Raw genomic sequence first — 14,856 nt, forward strand, 5'->3', positions numbered from 1 at the left:
GACCTTTATGTTAGGGTACCTCACTCAAATATTTGTTTCTCCGGAAATGCAATCTGCATTTCTCAGGAAATGCAATGGATGCTGATGAGAAGCCTTTGGGGAAAGTCTGAATTAGAGTTTCATCTTCCATAAACTCTGTTGTGATTTCACCATCTATTACATGTATTGACTATATTTTAAACCATTATGTTAGCCATAAGCATTTATTTCCTTGTACATACATCTATGTTTGCATATGACTATTCCACTTTACCAATTCTTCTCTAAACTTCTTAAAAGCAGAGAACTTTCTCTGCTCTTTACATCCTTGGGACAAAGCAAACACAAATTTTGATGGAAACAATAGTGAGTAAACATGCAAAGAGGCATATAAGTATTTCTAACCCAGCACTTGAGGTCCCCTGTATTCTAATTACATAGGAATTTTGTCAGTCACAATGTCTATTTGAAATTTAGGATAATTTTTTTCCCTGCTTTTCTTACAAATCTATGTCTTATACCCAAAAGAACACATTAAAACTACTGATATGGTATGGGGAGGGAGGAGGGAGGAGGGTTCAGGATGGGGAACACATGTATATCTGTGGCAGATCGGGATGGGGAACACATGTACATCTGTGGCAAAAACCATACAATATTGTAAAGTTAAAAAATAAAATTAAAAAAATATATATATAAAGCTACTGATATTTTTACTTTAAACAATTTGAAGATAACATAATATAATCTTTACTTAATATTTTTGTTTCTCAACCCTTGTTGAGCATGTGCTATGTGCCATATGGCTTGCTGCAGTGTGAAGGCAAGGAAGAAAAGAGGAAGGATGGAATGTTAAGACAGGCTTCCAGCCCTAAAGAAGTTAATAAGAGAGCTCTGTAAGAAACAAAAATCCAACATGACAATTTTGTGTGTATAAAGGCCAACTCTGTGGAGTCAGGAGATTCATGAAAGCTCTCCAAAGCAGGGAATATGTGACTGGGTTTTGAAGGATGATTAGGAGTTTACTAAGGTAGTAGTGGAAATGAGCACTCCTGGCAGAAGAAACACCATCTGAAGAAGGTAAGGAATAAAGAAAAGAGCAAATATTTCTAATGACTAGGATTAGGATGCCTGGGTGCTTGTGGCTTCCCCTCAGCACTCATGTAATGTGGAACACTTTTTGTGAGTGCCCTGACCCATTATTGTATTATGACCCAGTTATCAGTGTCTGTCCCACCAGACTTGAGATCAGGTACCAGTGAGCTCTGATTTTTATGTTTCCAGCAACTTACATAATGCCTGGCTCATAAAACCTTCCAAAAAAGCTTTGCTTTACTTTTGATATTTAGTTTATTGCACAAACACTACTCTCAAAACTTAAACATCTACACTCTATCATCATTTTAATGATCACATTTAAATACTATTTCTATAACAGCACAATGTGTACATTTCTTAATCCCAATTGCCTTTAGAACAATTCTATCAATTCCCAAGAAAACAATGTGCTTTGAAAAGAGATTTCAATAGATTTATGGATTAATTTTGAGAGAATCAACACACCTAATATATTACAATTTTTAATTACCTGACAAGGGACATCTCTTCATTTACTGATAGCTTTTAAAGTCTACTATATATGTTTTAAGTCTTTATAATTTTCATTAAACAAGCTATGCATATTTCTAGTTAAATATATTCTATGTATTTAAATTTGTATTTGTAAATAAGATTTTTTAACATATTGTCTCACCAGTTACTACTGATTTATAGAAGAGCTGTCAATTTATATACTTATTTTCTAGCCTATCATCTTATTGAACTTTAGCTTTAATAGTTTTAAATTGATCCATTTACATTTTCTAGGTAGACGATACCCACAAGTAATGATAATTTTATCTCTTCAAAATGTATGCTGCTGCTGCTAAGTCGCTTCAGTCGTGTCCGACTCTGTGCGACCCCATAGACGGCAGCCCACTAGGCTCCTCTGTCCCTGGGATTCTCCAGGCAAGAACACTGGAGTGGGTTGCCATTTCCTTCTCCAATGCATGAAAGTGAAAAGTGAAAGTGAAGTCGCTCAGTCGTGCCTGACTCTGTGCGACCTCATGGACTGCAGCCCACCAGGCTCCTCCATCCATGGGATTTTCCAGGCAAGAGTACTGGAGTGGGGTGCCATTGCCTTCTTGTTTATTTTTCTCATTTCATTATGTTGAGTAGAAGTTATAGAACACTGCTAAATAATAGATACTATATCCTGCTTCTGTTTCAGTCCCTAGAATTTCTCCTATTTTTCTCACTGGTTCCAGATAAATTTTCTTTATTGTGTTAAGGAAGTTTTCTTATATAAGTAATTTCCTCTTTTTTCAAGAATATACATTAAACTTCACCAGTTACCTTTCATCAGCTAAAGCTAAGTTGATTTGTAACTGGGAACATTTGTAACATTTGAGAACTATTACGTGTAATTATAAGCACTTGCTTCACACTCTAGAGTATCTATATTACCATAATTCAAAATCTTGGCATAATGGTTGTCTGCTGATGGGAAGGTACATGCTATTTTTCCTTTGAGGGAATGTAGGAAAGTGCCAGCTGTTTGATTACTGCCATAGCCAAAACTTAAAATATGATAGTCTAAATTCCCATGCACTCTTATGTCAGGTGACAGGCTCTGGCACTATGTAGATTTATCCCGCTGAACTACTGATGGGGACACAGTAGGAAACAAAGCAAAGTTTCTATCTAAGATAATCACTGGCACATAATAGGTACCAAGTAAGTCTTTATTGAATAATAAATAAAAATATCTAGGGTACAGTAGCTTTTTTGGAGGTAGTTTTGGACCCCTTTTTAAAATCACGTCCATAAGTTTTAGTCAATTTAAGTTTTACTTTTCAATTTAAATTTAGGCATTTGTTTATGTAGAAAATAATCTATTTTATCCAGACTTTTAAGTTTTTAGCATTATTAATTTCATAGCTTAAAAAATTACCTCCATGAAAAAGAGAAAGATCTACAATAGTGTCTTGCTATTATCTTCAAAGAGTTATTTGATATTTCTCCCCCTTCCCACCCATTTTTTTTTTTCATTTCTAAGGGGTAGGGTCCTTAATTTAAACTTATTAATTTTTAACTTTATTTGACTGTGACCAGATAATGTATACTTTTTTGCCTAATTGAGATTATTGTTGTGATCAATATGTACCAATATTCTAGGAGTAGAGGAAAGAGGGTGTATTCTCTATGCAGCGGTCCCCAGCCTTTTTGGCACCAGGGACCAATTTCATGGAAGACAATTTTCCCAAGGACCAGGGTCGAGGGGGATGGTTTGGTAATGATTCAAGGTCATTACATTTACTGTACACTTTATTTCTATTGTTATTACATCTGCTTCACCCCAGGTCATCAAGCATTAGATCCTAGAGGCTGGGGACCCTGCACTATGGGATATAAAGTATAATCAATAATTATTAGGTCTTTTATTTGCAGTTAACACCATGATGCTTAACCACCACCATTCTCTTTTATCCACCTGCTTCATATAACAAAACTGTAAGTAACATTTATAGAAAGAACAGTAAGTGAAAGAATGAATATAGTGGAACAAATTGACTGAGGGATATATAAACAGAAAAGGTCAAGGAGTGAAAAGCTAGTTATAAGATATGTCTTTAACAGTAGGAACATTTTAAAAGCTCAGTTTAATAAAGTCTAACTTTCTGATACAGAATGAAAGCACAAATATTTAAAATCCTGTAATCTTGGCATTATGTATGTATGTATGTATGTATACATTACGTATGTGTATATATATATACATAATATATATATTATGTATGTATGTATGGATGGATGGATATAAGAGTTGGACTGTGAAGAAAGCTGAGCGCCAAAGAATTGATGCTTTTGAACTGTGGTGTTGGAGAAGACTCTTGAGAGTCCCTTGGACGGCAAGGAGATCCAACCAGTCCATTCTGAAGGAGATCAGCCCTGGGATTTCTTTGGAAGGAATGATGCTAAAGCGGAAACTCCAGTACTTTGGCCACCTCATGCGAAGAGTTGACTCATTGGAAAAGACTCTGATGCTGGGAGGGATTGGGGGCAGGAGGAGAAGGAGACGACAGAGGATGGGATGGCTGGATGGCATCACTGACTCAATGGACGTGAGTCTGAGCAAATCCGGGAGTTGGTGATAGACAGGGAGGCCTGGCGTGCTGCGATTCATGGGGTTGCAAAGAGTCAGACATGACTGAGTGACTGAACTGAACTGAATCTTGGCACAATAAACATGATAAAGAGTAGTTTTAAGTTTATAAAAATAAAGTGAAAAAAGTGAAAGTGTCAGTCACTCAATGGTTCCTGACTCTTGGTGACCCTGTGGACTGTACCCCTCCAGGCTTCTCTGTCCATGGAATTCTCCAGGCAAGAATACTAGAGTGGGTAGCCATTCCCTTCTACAGGGCATCTTCCTGACTCAGGGATCAAACCCAAGTCTCCTGCCTTGCAGGCAGATTCGTTAGATTCTTTACTTTCTGAGCCACCAGGGAGGCCAGGAAAATAAAACTATCAAATAACTGATAAGTTTTTTAAAGTCTAATTAAATTATACATGCCTATCATAGAGAAATAAAAGAAAGCAAGATAATTTAAATTCTGGCTCCATCACATAATAGTAATATGTTACATTGAGAGAGTCATTAAACTTCTTTAGACCACTTACCTCTAAAAGGAGGTGTACAGGTTTCTATAATAATGTTTATAAAGTAACTAACATTTTAAAAGTTCTTAAATGTCTCCAATGAGTGGGAGCTCATATTTTCAGGGAGTTTTATTAAGATTTATATGAATTTGACAGTGTTCCATCTTCAAATATCTTAAAAAGAAATAAAACCTAGTATATGATACTTCCTTTGAGGAAAGACACATCTGAACAAAGGTATTGTTTTGACTTCTAAAAATGAACTTGAAGGTAAACAACAAGGACCTACTGTATAGCACAGGGGACTCTACTCAATATCTTTTAATAACCCAAACAGAACAGAATCTGAAAAAGAATATATATATGTAACATATGTATACACATACATTCATATATTTTATATATATATATATAACTGAATCATTTTGTTGTACACTAGAAACTAAGACAACATTGTAAATCAACTATACCTACATTTGTAAAAAATGAACTTGAAACTTGCAAAAAGGCAGTATTTACTATGCTATGATATTCAGATTAGCAGGACCATATTGCCAGACTTTATTTAGTGTTATTTTTAACTAAAATTGTATCTTTAACTAAATTGTGTTTAGTAGAATATTCATTTATCTGTCAAAAATACAAAGAAATCAATAAAAATAAAACCATCAGTTGTAGCTAGAAAGCATATACCATGGAAAACAAAGCAAATGCTGATGCATTAATAAATCGAAACAGAAGTATAAACATATGTGAAAATATAATTTTAATTACCACTGAGTTCTTACCTTTGGTTGCTTAAGCACTATATCTGTGTCTTCCAGAAACAGAAGTCAGTGGTGTATCCAAAGCAAACAGGGATATAATATAAATCTGGACATTGTCAAAATCCAGGTCCTAATTTTTAAAAGAAATAAATACGCTGATCTTTTTCTTTTCCTTAAACATGCACAAACAGCTAGTTTTCTTAATCATTCCCAAGGAAAGAAACAGTTCTGTGGCATTGACAAAGGAGGATTTTCATGAGCCACTATTGGATTTGCGGATTTATATACAGATGAAAATAACAGCAAAGCACCATTATCCTTTGCTAGAGCCCAAGCTTATTAATATGTGACAGATTTAGGAACAAAAGGGGTTTTCTCATACTATACCTCTTAACAAATTTGCAATCAAGCTTAACCAAAGGTAATATTGGCTAATGAATTTTATTAAAGTTCTATTTTCAATTTATTCAGCATTACAATCTGGATAGAATTATAGGCTTTTACAAATTATGACTAAAATTTTAAATACAGTGCCATCATAATAAAACTATTAAAATATAAATAAGGTGTACTTATTTATTCCTTGACCCATTTAATGTGTGTTTTTTGGAAGAGCTGCATGTCTCATATCTAGTCAAAAATAAAATTGGATGAGTCTGAGCGTCCCTGAATAAGGCATACTTTAAGTGTGGCAATAAGATATGCCAGTTAGTGTCCAAATATTATTCTAATGACCAAACAGTAAATTTTCCTCAGAGTTTTTAATGCAATATTTGATAGTTTACATACTCACTAAGGGCTTCCATGGTGGCTCACCTAGTAAAGAATCTGTCTGCAATGCAGGAGACCGTGGTTCAATTCCTGGGTTAGGAAGATCTCCTGGAGAAGGGAATGGCTCTCCACTCCAGTATTCTGGCGTGGAGAATTCCACTCTATAGTCTGTGGGATCACAAAGAGTTGGACATGACTGAGCAACTTTCACTTCACTTCACATACTCACAAAACTTTTTTTCTGATTTATTATTGTAGACTTCCTTAATATGCTTAGAGATCTCTTCTTGGAAGTAAGAATTTTTCAGAAAATTATACTTGTCTAATAATAAAGAACCTTTTGTTCTTAAATTCAATGTTCACTTTACTTCTGTCTCTCTTACAGGAACTACAGCTACCTTTAGGTTGGGGTGGTGTCTGTGATGCCATGCTAAGTTTACATGCAGAGGTTTTGGAGTCACAGGCCTGGTTTGAACCTCAGCTCCAAGTTCATCAGCTCTGAGACTAGAGCATGGTAGTGAACCCTCTGGGCCTCAGTTTCAGTTTCCATGGAATGGACATGATAATACCTTGCAGATCTGAGGATTAAAACAAGATATAGTAATATGAAGAGTTTATTACACTTCCTAAAGCATGGTAAACACTTGATAAGTGACTATTAAACATTTTTAAAGATAAACAAAAGAGTTAAACTTTATTTTACAATAATTGGTCTACTATCAGAAATGTGTATGCTTTCTTTTAAAAGTTGAAAATTTATTTTCTTGAAAATTCCCTGACTGTCCAGTGGTTAGGACTCCACACTTCCAGTGCCAGGAGCCCAGATTCTATCCCTGGTCACGGCACTAAGATCCTACAAGTCACATGGCATGGCCAAAAAGAAGTAAAAAAAATAAATAAAAATACATTTGCTGCTCAGGAAATATCTTATTTAGAGCAATCTTTTTCTAATCTTACTTCATACACCAAGTGAAAGTAACGCCCAGTGCTTTGTGACTGACCCCATAGACTCTACAGTTCATGTAATTCTCCATGCCAGAATACTGGAGTGGATAGTCTTTCCCTTCTCCAGAGGATCTTCCCAACCCAGGGATTGAACCCAGGTCTTCCACACTGCAGGCAGATTCTTTACCAGCTGAGCCACAAGAGAAGCCCAAAAATACTGGAATGGGTAGCCTATCCCTTCTCCAGTGGATCTTCCCGACCCAAGAATCAAACCGGGGTCTCCTGCATTGCAGGCAGATTCTTTACCAATGAGCTATGAGGGAAGCCCAAAGATGTAACTAAAACAAATATACCTAAAAATAAAACAAGATGACAAGATTAGGAACTCCTTCCCTCATAGTGCCATTCATTTTCCCCTGGATTGCTTGTTAATTGAAATACTCTTAGAATGATTCAATGAATTAAATAAGAAAGTTGAAGCAATAATTCTGATACCTTTCTTCCTCCTGCCAACTCAACCCCTGGTTGACATAAAACTTCAGAACTTGCCATTATAAAATAGCTATTCCCCAATGAATCACACACACACACACACCCCCCATAAGAAGCTCTCGTTTATCTTCCCTTACTAGCTTACACTGCCTTTGTGCACCTTTCCTATTCCAAAACTGTAATTAAAGATGTAGTGAATGTTTTTGATTCTTGGGATGACACTTACTAGTTGTGCAGTCTTGAGAAAATGACTTAATCTTTCTGAGCCTCAATTTCCTTATCTGTAAAATGGAAATATAATACCTCCCTCAGTACATTTTTGTGAGAAAAATGGAGCAAGATTACAGCATATGATACACTCATGGTGTATATAAAAGGACACTTAATAATGCGCTCTCTCTCCTTTCGCTTTCCTCTAAACTGGAGCTTTGCAGCACATTGCTTAGGCCTTACCTGTATTCAACATGTTGCAGTTGGACTTTTGATAGACAGGTACATGTGGCTATTAAATAACTAATAGGTAAAGATACAGAGCTATTTTTTATATCTTGTTTCTAAACAATTTATTACATAATTCTAGCAGAGTGTGACCAAATAAAATAATTCTCTTTAGTTTTTTAAAATGAAAATCGGTGTTTTCTGTGTGTACAGTACTTAACAGTGTGAAATAATAGTCCTTCACAAAGGCATAGAATTCATTCAACATGTAATTCCCGAACACCACACTATGCTGGGTGCTATTCTAAGGTCTGGGAGCACACCCACAAGCCGTTTCCTTAGAGATTATCTACAAGAAGGAAACAGGCAAAGCAAGAGGTACTTGCCAAAGAGTGTGATAGAGGGCTAAGGAAGCACACAAAAGAAGCCCTAAGATTTGGAGAGGAAAAGAGTTGGTCAAGAAAACTTCTGGGGGAAAATTATCTCTGCTGAAATTGAAGGTAAGTAGGAATGTTGTTTTTGTATATACAACACACATACCAGGATACTTTTCTGATTTACCCAAATTTAAAAGGGTAAAAGTATGTTTCATCTTGATTCATTTTGTTTTCCCCTCCAAAGTACAATTAACTTGACCCAGTCTACCAATGGATTTCTTTTCCTGGGACCTGCAGTAACCTTGACTGATGGAAAGAACATAGCCAGACTGGATTATCTGTTTAGTAGGCTACTTTTAGTCTGGTTCCCAGCCTTGCTTTGTCAGCTCCCTCTAAATCTTTATAATCCTATTTAAACTGCCTCTAACTGTAGATGCTCATTTGTGTGACATTGATTCTTTTGCATTTTCATTTCAAAAAATGGTGTGATGTAAAGGATTCTGGCGCTTGGCCCTAAATTATTAAATATTTGATAGTATGTCTTCCAACACACCAAGACCTGCAGTCAGAATGGCCAATGATGTCTTCTCAGCATTTATAACAATAATAATTAAATCTGGTGTAAAGTAAAAGTCTGACACTGCTTCCACTGTTTCCCCATATATTTCCCATGAAGTGATGGGACCGGATGCCATGATCCCGGATGCCATGATCTTTGTTTTCAAAATGTTGAGCTTTAAGCCAACTTTTTCACTCTCCTCTTTCACTTTCATCAAGAGGCTTTTTAGTTCCTCTTCGCTTTCTGCCATAAGGGTGGTGTCATCTGCATATCTGAGGTTATTGAGATTTCTCCCAGCAATCTTGATTCCAGTTTGTGTTTCTTCCAGTCCAGTATTTCTCATGATGTACTCTGCAAATAAGTTAAATGAGTAGGGTGACAATATACAGCCTTGACGAACTCCTTTTCCTATTTGGAACCAGTCTGTTGTTCCATGTTCAGTTCTAACTGTTGCTTCCTGACCTGCATACAGATTTCTCAAGAGGCAGGTCAGGTGGTCTGGTATTCCCATCTCTTTCAGAATTTTCCACAGTTTATTGTGATCCACACAGTCAAAGGCTTTGGCATAGTCAAGAAAGCAGAAATAGATGTTTTTCTGGAACTCTCTTGCTTTTTCCATGATCCAGCGGATGTTGGCAATTTGATCTCTGGTTCCTCTGCCTTTTCTAAAACCATCCTGAACATCAGGAAGTTCACGGTTCACATATTGCTGAAGCCTGGCTTGGAGAATTTTGAGCATTACTTTACTAACATGTGAGATGAGTGCAATTGTGCGGTAGTTTGAGCATTCTTTGGCATTGCCTTTCTTTGGGACTGGAATGAAAACTGACCTTTTCCAGTCCTGTGGCCACTGCTGAGTTTTCCAAATTGGCTGGCATATTGAGTACAGCACTTTCACAGCATCATCTTTCAGGGTTTGAAATAGCTCAACTGGAATTCCATCACCTCCACTAGCTTTGTTCGTAGTGATGCTTTCTAAGGCCCACTTGACTTCACATTCCAGGATGTCTGGCTCTAGATGAGTGATTACACCATCGTGATTATCTGGGCTGTGAAGATCTTTTTTGTACAGTTCTTCTGTGTATTCTTGCCACCTCTTCTTAATATCTTCTGCTTCTGTTAGGTCCATACCATTTCTGTCCTTTTTCGAGCCCATCTTTGCATGAAATGTTCCCTTGGTATCTCTAATTTTCTTGAAGAGATCTCTAGTCTTTCCCATTCTGTTGTTTTCCTCTATTTCTTTGCATTGATTGCTGAGGAAGGCTTTCTTATCTCTTCTTGCTATTCTTTGGAACTCTGCATTCAGATGTTTATATCTTTCCTTTTCTCCTTTGCTTTTCGCTTCTCTTCTTTTCACAGCTATTTGTAAGGCCTCCCCAGACAGCCATTTTGCTTTTTTGCATTTCTTTTCCATGCGGATGGTCTTGATCCCTGTCTCCTGTACAATGTCACGAACCTCCATCCATAGTTCATCAGGCACTCTATCTATCAGATCTAGGCCCTAAATCTACTTCTCACTTCCACTGTATAATCATAAGGGATTTGAGTTAGGTCATACCTGAATGGTCTAGTGGTTTTCCCTACTTTCTTCAATTTAAGTCTGAATTTGGTAATAAGGAATTCATGATCTGAGCCACAGTCAGCTCCTGGTCTTGTTTTTGTTGACTGTATAGAGCTTCTCCATCTTTGGCTGCAAAGAATATAATCAATCTGATTTTGGTGTTGACCATCTGGTGATGTCCATGTGTAGAGTCTTCTCTTGTGTTGTTGGAAGAGGGTGTTTGCTATGACCAGTGCATTTTCTTCGCAAAACTCTATTAGTCTTTGCCCTGCTTCATTCCGTATTCCCAGGCCAAATTTGCCTGTTACTCCAGGTGTTTCTTGACTTCCTACTTTTGCATTCCAGTCCCCTATAATGAAAAGGACATCTTTTTTGGATGTTAGTTCTAAAAGGTCTTGTAGGTCTTCATAGAACCATTCAACTGCAGCTTCTTCAGTGTTACTGGTTGGGACATAGACTTGGATTACCCTGATATTGAATGGTTTGCCTTGGAAACGAACAGAGATCATTCTGTTGTTTTTGTTGGATGTGAGTCTGAGTGAATTCCGGGAGCTGGTGATGGACAGGGAGGCCTGGCATGCTGCCATTCATGGGGTCATGCCATTCATGGGGTCGCAAGGAGTCAGACACGACTGAGCGACTGAACTGAACTGAACTGAAGGTAAAAGTCACTCAGTAGTGTCTGACTCTTTGCGACCCCATGGACTATACACGCCATGGAATTCTCCTGGCCAGAATACTGGAGTGGGTAGCCTTTCCCTTCTCTAGGGGATCTTCCCAACCCAGGAATCAAACCGAGGTTTCCTGCATTGCAGGCAGATTCTTCACCAGCTGAGCTACATTGTTTAATGTCTGTCTCCCCTATAAAAACTGTAAACTCCACAAGGGACTGCATCTGTGTTATTCACGACTGTATCTTTAGTGTTTAGCTCAATACCATGCATAATCATTCATTTAACAGATATTCAGTGCCAGGCTCCCTTCTAAGCACTAAAAAGTTTAATAGTAAGCAAAACTAAGTTCCCGCCCTCATAGAGGGTACATTCTAATGGGATAGGATGGCACAAGACAATAAACTAAGCAGTAAACACAGAAGTCAGACAGTGATTAATAATATGATAAAATAAGGCAGGGGGGAGAAAATGATTTGGGGATAAGGCAGGACAGTTTCAGATGGGGTATTCAGGGAAGACCTCACCTAGCTGAGACCTCAATATAGGCACAGAGCTAGTCATGCCTAGTTCCAGGGAGGGGCAGATCCTGCCTGGCAAGAAAACATGTGCAAAGCTCAAAAACAGGACTGCCTTAGAGTATTTAAAGAATATCAAAGAGGTCAGGTGGCTAAGTTAGAGGAAGCAAAGACAGGAGAGAAAGGAGTTAAGGTCTTAGAGGACAGATCATGTGAAGAACAGTTAGGAGGCTATGACAGCAATTCAGTGAGAGATGACAGTGGTTCAGACCAGGATGGCAGATGTGGAGATGATGAGAAGGGGATGTATTTTTAAGACAGAGACAATAAGATTTGCTGACTGACTACATGGAGGCAGGGGTGGGGGGCGGTGTGAGTGAAAGAATGAAGTCAAGGTGACTTTCGATTTTTTGATTTATGAAACCAAACAATAGGTTGTAATTTAATGAGATAGGAAGGCATCATGAAGAACACGATGGGGATAGAGGGAGATTGGGGGTTCTGTTTGGAAAATAAGGAGTTAGTGCATATCAGTGCCTCAGTAATATTCATTGAAATAGATGAATGAAAAACTTACATATTTTCCTGTACCTATATTTACTTTATTATTCAGGATTCCAGAAAGAGAAAGTAGAGGCTGTACAGTTTTGAGAGTAGCAATACTGATAAACAGTAGAACCGCCTTCCACTGCCCTTTGAACCCAAAAGTTCTTAAATCCCATTAGCATAATTTGGGGGTCCAGGACCCCATGATACTATAACATGATGTGCTATATACATGAAAATATGTTCTTTTCTGAAATGATCCATGATTTTCATCAATTTACCACTCCCAAATAGCTAGTATGTATCCACATTAATATAACATACATTTATTAAATATCTTTTCACTCTTCTTCATTCAGTAAACTCAGAGTTCAAAATACATAAAATGTGCAAGATTGACAAAATGCTAGTGTCCTTATTCAGTGAAGAAAAAAATGGGGAGTGTTACATGCCAGGCACTGGGATAGGGAGTGTGCATATCACTCCCTATGAGAAGCAATCTGCCTTAATAGTCAGGAATATCAGCTTTGGATGTCAGATACACTTTGGTTCAAAATCCTGTTCTTCTACTTGCTAACTGTGTTACCGAGGGCAAGTTATAAAACTTCTCTATTTCATATTATATAATAGAGGAATCTGAAAAAGTGACACAAATGAATTTATATTCATACTACTATATATATAATAGCTAAGCAGTAAAGACCTACTGTATAGCAGGAGAACTACAATACAATAACCTATAATGGAAAAGAATCTGAAAAAGAATATATGTATAACTGAATCATTCTGCTGTACACTTCAGTCAGTTCAGTTCAGTCACTCAGTCGTGTCCGACTCTGCAACCCCATTTAATGTAGCACGCCAGGCTTCCCTGTCCATCACCAACTCTTGGAGCCTACTCAAACTCATGTCCATTGAGTCCATGATGCCATTCAACCATCTCATCCTCTGTCGTCCCCTTCTCCTCCTGCCATCAATCTTTCCCAGAATAAGGGTCTTTTCAAATGAATCAATTCTTTGCATCAGGTGGCAAAAATATTGGAATTTCAGCTTCAGCATCAGTCCTTCCAATGAATATTCAAGACTGATTTCCTTTAGGATGGACTGGTTGGATCTCCTTGCAGTCCAAGGCACTCTCAAGAGTCTTCTCCAACACCACAGTTCAAAAGTGTCAATTCTTCAGCGCTCAGCTTTCTTCACAGTCCAACTCTCACATCCATACATGACTACTGGAAAAACCATAGCTTTGACGAGATGGACCTTTGTTGGCAAAGTAATGTCTGTGCTTTTTAATATGCTATCTAGGTTGGTCATAACTTTCCTTTCAAGGAGCAAGCGTCTTTTAATTTCATGGCTGCAGTCACCATCTGCAGTGATTTTGGAGCCCCCAAAAATAAAGTGTGACACTGTTTCCACTGTTTCCCCATCAATTTACCATGAAGTGATGGGACCAGATGCCATGATCTTAGTTTTTTGAATGTTGAGTTTTAAGCCAGCTTTTTCACTCTCCTCTTTCATCAAGAGGCTCTAGTTCTTCTTCACTTTCTGCCCTAAGTGTGGTGTCATCTGACACACACAGTAAATTAACTATACTTCAATTTTTAAAAATATTTTTTAAGCCTTCTCTATTTCTTAGTTAAAAGCTATATCTAACATAGTAAGTAACCTTTCTTCCACAAATGAGGTGTTCAATATATGGCTATGTGTGCAGGCTCAGTCACTCAGTCCTGTCCAACTCTGTGATCCCACGGACTGTAGTCTGTCAGACTCCTCTGTCCATGGGATTTTCCAGACAAGAACACTGGGATGGGTTGTCCTTTCCTACTCCAGAGAATCTTCCCAACCTAGGGATCGAATCTGAGTCTCCTGAGTCTCCTACACTGGCAGGTGGATGCTTTACCACTGAGTCACTTGGGAAGCCCTCAATACGTGGTGAGATTCCTGCTAATGAGCAAACTGACTCCTTAATTATAGTTTAGGTTTTCAGGTAGATTTGTTTATAGGGACAGCACACACTAATTACAGATCATAAGCATCCAACCTGTAAAACCAGACCTACTGAATGAATAAAATAGGATTTTAGAGCCTACAGAATCACAGCCCTACCCATAAGAAGTGTACATACCTAAGTTACCATTGTGCTGTTGTAACTGAAATTACACAACTCTTCATAAACTATCATGCAATTTAAAGGAAAACATTTATTATTACTGAATTTAACTGATCTTAAAAAACTGATAGAATTTTGATTAATTTTCATATATCTAAAAGAAGCTGAGTAGTAAAATTTTAGCACCTGATGTTAACAGTTGCTTAGAATACCAAACAGACTTTGGAGTCAAACTAATGTAGAGTTGCACACTGGCTCTGCCAATTAGCAAGTGTTTGTTTTTATCAGTATAGTTGATAGCCGAAGGGATCCTTTTTATCAATTAGTGGTATGGCAACCCACTCCAGTGTTCTTGCCTGGAGACTCCCATGGACAGAGGAGCCTGGTGGGCTGCCGTCTATGGGGTCGCACAGAGTCGGACACG

At 37.7% G+C, this 14,856-nt stretch overlaps 1 protein-coding gene across 1 annotated transcript in view; it reads right to left on the reverse strand.

The window, feature by feature from the left end:
• CNGA1 (cyclic nucleotide gated channel subunit alpha 1) overlaps nt 1-14,856 on the reverse strand; it is an 89,781-nt gene that overhangs the window by 33,027 nt on the left and 41,898 nt on the right. The window contains exon 4 of the mRNA XM_055588497.1: nt 5,466-5,574. The gene's annotated coding sequence lies outside the window, so the exon portion shown is untranslated. The remainder of the gene's footprint in view (nt 1-5,465; nt 5,575-14,856) is intronic.

Source organism: Bubalus kerabau, chromosome 7 (genome assembly GCF_029407905.1).
Source record: "Bubalus kerabau isolate K-KA32 ecotype Philippines breed swamp buffalo chromosome 7, PCC_UOA_SB_1v2, whole genome shotgun sequence".
Taxonomy (NCBI): domain Eukaryota; kingdom Metazoa; phylum Chordata; class Mammalia; order Artiodactyla; family Bovidae; genus Bubalus; species Bubalus kerabau.